The sequence below is a fragment of the Tachyglossus aculeatus genome, unplaced genomic scaffold, assembly GCF_015852505.1.
Source record: "Tachyglossus aculeatus isolate mTacAcu1 unplaced genomic scaffold, mTacAcu1.pri scaffold_180_arrow_ctg1, whole genome shotgun sequence".
Classification (NCBI taxonomy): Eukaryota; Metazoa; Chordata; class Mammalia; order Monotremata; family Tachyglossidae; genus Tachyglossus; species Tachyglossus aculeatus.
In genome coordinates, this window is record NW_024044900.1 from 53,604 (window position 1) to 58,476 (window position 4,873).

Here is a 4,873-nt window from a genome sequence, read left to right on the forward strand (position 1 = left end):
CTAGGATTCAGGAATGGTTTCAGTGCAGCTGGTCCCAAGCTGCGCTGTTCTTCCTGGTCTACCTGGCTGCTCTGACGGGGAATCTCCTCATCGTCGTCGTCGTTACCAACCTCGACTGCCGCCTCCACACACCCACGTACTACTTCCTCAAGAATCTGTCCCTCATCGACCTCTGTTACATCTCTATCACTGTCGCCAACTCTATCCACAACTCCCTGACCAACATTAGATCCATCTCCCTAGTGGGCTCTGCCATCCAGGTCTTTTCTGTGGCATGATTTGCCAGCTCAGAGCTGTCCATCCACATCGTGATGCCCTACAACCTCTATGCCTCTATGTTTCTCCACCTGAGCTAGGAGATCGTCATGGCTCGAGGGGCCTGTGGGAAGATGGCCTATGTCTCCTGGCTCAGTGGGGGCCTATTTGCTGCAAGGTGTTCTGCTGGGAAGTTCTTCCTGTCCTTCTGCAAGTCCAACACCATCCCCCAATTCTTCTGTGACGTCCCCCCTCATCGGAAGATTACCTGCTCTGAGAAGCACATCGCCATCAACGTGACTGTGATTTTTAGGACAGCCTTAGCTGTCGTCTGCTACATTTCCATCTTCACCTTGTACGTGCGCATCTTTCGGGCCGTGCTGATGATGCCGGCCGCTGAGGATCGGGCCAATGTCTTCTCCATCTGCCTACCTCACCTTGGCGTCTTCACTGTTTTCCTCTATGCGGGTGTATTTGTCTACATCAAGCCACCCTCAGACTCCTCTTTGATCGTGGACCTGCGGGTATACGTGCTCCACACAGTGATGCGCCCCTCCCTGAACCCCCTCATCGACAGCCTGAGGAACCTGCACATGAAGACCGCCATGGGACAAAATGCCTCCTTCTTTGTGCAAATAATCTCACCCCACCCGTTGCCCAAGGAATTGTCCTTGTACTTAGCCAGATACTTAGCTGTCCTAAAGGGTTCCCAGAAAACGCTGGACGTTGATGAATTATCAAAGTCTGGGGGAGGCGGTTAAGACTGAAGTATGACTGACAATTTAGTTTTGGAGAGGCGTCAAGGCATAAAGGAAGGGAAGTCTCTGTAGACTGCAACATCACTGTGGGCAGGGAATGCATTTAACAACTCTGTTATACTGAACTATCACAAGTGCTTAGTACGGTAAATTCAGTTTTGGGTCAGTTCTAATCCCTGCTCCGCCACTTGTCTTCTGTGTGACCTTAGGTGAGCCACTTAATTTCTCCGTGTCTCAGTTACCTCATTTTTAAAATGGGGATTAAGACTGTGAACCTCACGTGGGACAACCCGATTACCTGGCATCTACCCCAGTGCTTATAAGAGCGCTTGGCATGTAGCAGTGTTTAACAAATACCATATTTTTAAAAATTTTATCATGGCCTAAAGGAATGGGAATCGCTCTATTCATTCATTCAGTCATATTTATTGAGTGCTTACGGTGTGCAGAGCACTGTACTAAGCGCTTTGGAAGTACAATTTGGCAAAATATACAGACGGTCCCTACCCAAGAACGGGCTCACAGTCTAGAAGGGAAAGACAGACAACAAAAGAAAACATGTGGACAGGTGTCAAGTCGTCAGACCAAATAGAATTAAAACTAAATGCACATCATTAACAAAATAAATAGAATAGTAAACATGTACAAGTAAGCTAGACATTAAGACATCTAGACATTAAGCTCACTGTGGGCAGGGAACATGTCTAACAACTCTGTTATATTGAACTTTTCCAAGTGCTTAGTACAATGCTGGGCCCAGGGCAAGTGCTCAATAAATCTGATTGATTGATTGAGAGTTGAATTGTGATGACAGCTCTGCTACTGGCTTGCTTTGTGACCTACAGGGAATGACTTAACATAGGTAAGATCGCTCTTCCTCTTACACTCTGAGCTCTTGTGGGCCAGGAATTGTGTCTGAACTGATTCTTTTGTTTCTACTCCAGCATGTGGAAGAATGTAGGCACACAACCTGTTAATAAATACAATAATGATATCATTGTTAGTAACGATTATGAAAATATAATGATACGCTCCTTAGCATGACTGTGGGGGTGGGTATTAAAGTCGTAAAATGGGAAGATGTATGAGAGAAGGGAAGAAAGGACGACTGCAGCTCCATCTGTCTTGTCAAATCCATCTTCTCTCGTCAATCCATCTTTCTTTTCTTCCATCCATCCATCCAGAGCACGGGCTTGGAATCAGAGGTCGTGGGTTCTAATCCCAGTTCAGCTACTTTTCTGCCATATGACTCTGGGTAGGTCACCTCACTTCTCTGTGTCTGAGTTACCTCATCTGTAATTTGCAGATTGAGAGTGTGAGTCCCATGTGGGACAGGGACTGTGTCCAAACTAATTACATTGTATCTAATCCAGCACTTAGAACAGTGCTTGGCACATAGTGAGCACTTAATAAAGACCATAATTATTGTCGGTGGTATTTTCTGACCACATCCTGGGTCACATTACTGTAGTAAGCGCTCAGGAGAGTTGCAAAGAGATAAAACTGCACTGTTCCTGCTGTCCAGGAGATAATGATCTAATGGGTAGAGAGACAAAGAATAAATTACGTAGAGGAGGAAGGACAGAAGGGAAAGATGAGAAAGTGGAGGAACGCTTGATTCAAGTGTACACTTTATATAGTCAGTATGAACAGAGCTTCAGCAGATTTGCAATCGGGGTCAGAAGAAGCAACCTTGCCTTGTGGGTAAAGCGCGGGCCGGGAATTCAAATGGACAAGGGTTCTGATTACGGTTCCACCAAATGTGTGCCGTGTGATCTGGGTCAGGGTCGCTTAACGTCTTCGTGCCTCAGTTCCCGCATCCGTAAAATGGGGATTGAGAAGTGAGCCCCACGGGGTCATGGGCTGTGTCCAATCTGATTAGCCTGTAGCTACTCCAGCACTTAGTATAGTGCCTGACATATAGTAAGCGCTTCAAAAATTCCATAAGAAAAAGTTACAGTTGGCTGATTGACTGACAGATTGAGCGGCTCAGGCTGTGAACTAGACAAAGGAGAAACCATTCACAGTGGCTATAGTCTGTTGTTGAAAACAGGAACCGTTGGGAAGCTGGGATGGAGAGGCCGCTATTCCCACAGGAGCCCCTTGTCTCTGACGAGTCTCAGGAACAAAGTATCCAGAGGGTGCTTGGCTTATCCAGGACACGAGGTCCCTCGGCAGGGCCCTGAGCCATCCTCCAGGGTTACCACTCGGAGTAGCTCCTGCTTTATCTACAGGGACGGGTCCCAGTCGGAAGAGCTTCTCGGGGTCTGAGGGATAGCGAGAAGGCATCGAGGGTTCCTCTCTTTTCCTTCCTGGCTGACTGAACCCAGGAGTCTGAAGGCAGAGTCTGAAGACCAGCCCAGCCCTGCTGATGTCAGCGACCCCCAGCTGCACGCTGCCCCGGTGTCGGTGACTGGGGGTGAATAAAATGGAGGGGCAGGGGAAGACGAGGATGAGGATGGAAGAGATGGAGCCAGTCTGGGGCCTGAGGTGGCTGGTTTGCCGGCTCAGAGTTGTTATCATTACTACCGCTATGCCTCCATCTGCCTCCCCCTAAGCTACGAGGTCGTTATGGCTCGAGTGGCCTGTGGGAAGATGGCTGCCGCCGCCTGGCTCAGCGGGGGCCTGTTTGCGGCAATGTGTTCAGCTGGGACGTTCTCCCTATCCTTCGGCGGGTCCAAAACCACAGTCCCCGAGTTCTTCAGTGACGTCCCTCCTCTGCTGAAGATCACCTGCTCCGAGAAGCACAACGCCATCGACCCGACTGAGATTTTCGGAACGGCCTTAGGTGTCGTCTGCTTCATTCCCATAGTCGTATCGTACGCGCGCATCTTCGGGGCCGTGCTGAGAATACCCGCCGCTGAGGGCCGTGCCAAAGCCTTCGCCACCTGTCTGCCTCACCTCGCCGTCGTCACTGTTTTCTTCGATGCTGGTATATTTTTCTACATCAAGCCCCCCTCAGACTCCTCCTTGATCGTGGACCTGCTGGGGTCCGTGTTCTACACAGTGGTGCCCGTGTTCTACACAGTGGTGCCCCTCTCCCTCAACCCTCTCATCTACAGCCTGAAGAACCGGGACATGAATAACGCCATAGGCAGGATCCTAAAAGGTTCACTCACCCAGCTTCCGCTCTGGGAAAAAAGTCTCCTTAATTGTGCAAATAATACCAAACCACCACTTAACCAAGGAATTACCCTTGTATCTAGCTAAATAGTTAGACTTAGCTGTCCTACAGGGTTCACAGAAGACGCTGGACGTTGATGGATTGTCAATGTCTGGGAGGGAGGCGGCCAAGACTTAAGTGAGACTGACAATCCAGGTTTGGGGACGTATCATGGCCTAAAGGAAGGGGCGTCCCTGTAGACTGTAAGATCACTGTGGGCAGGGAATGTGTTTAAAAGCTCGGTTAAACTGAACTCTTCCAAGTGATTAGTACAGTAAATTCTATTTTGGGGCGGTAATAATCCCAGCTCTGCCACGTGTCTTCACTCTGACCTAAAATGAGCCACTTAACTGTTCTTTACCTCAGTTACCCCATCTTTAAAATGGGTATAAAGACTGTGAACCCAATCAGGCACAACCTGATTACCTTGTATCTAACCCAGTGCTTATACCAGTGCTTGACACAAAGCAAGTGTTTAACAAATACCGTAATTTTTTTTAAAATGTTTTATCATGGCCTAAAGGAATGGGAATCACTCTAGATTGTGAGCCCATTGTGAGCAGGGAACGTGTCTACCAACTCTGTTATATTGACCTTTTCCAAGTACTTAGTACAGGGCTGGGTCCAGAGTAAGTGCTCAATAATTAGGATTGATTGATTGAGACTTGAGTTCTAAGGCCAGCTCTGGTAATAGTTT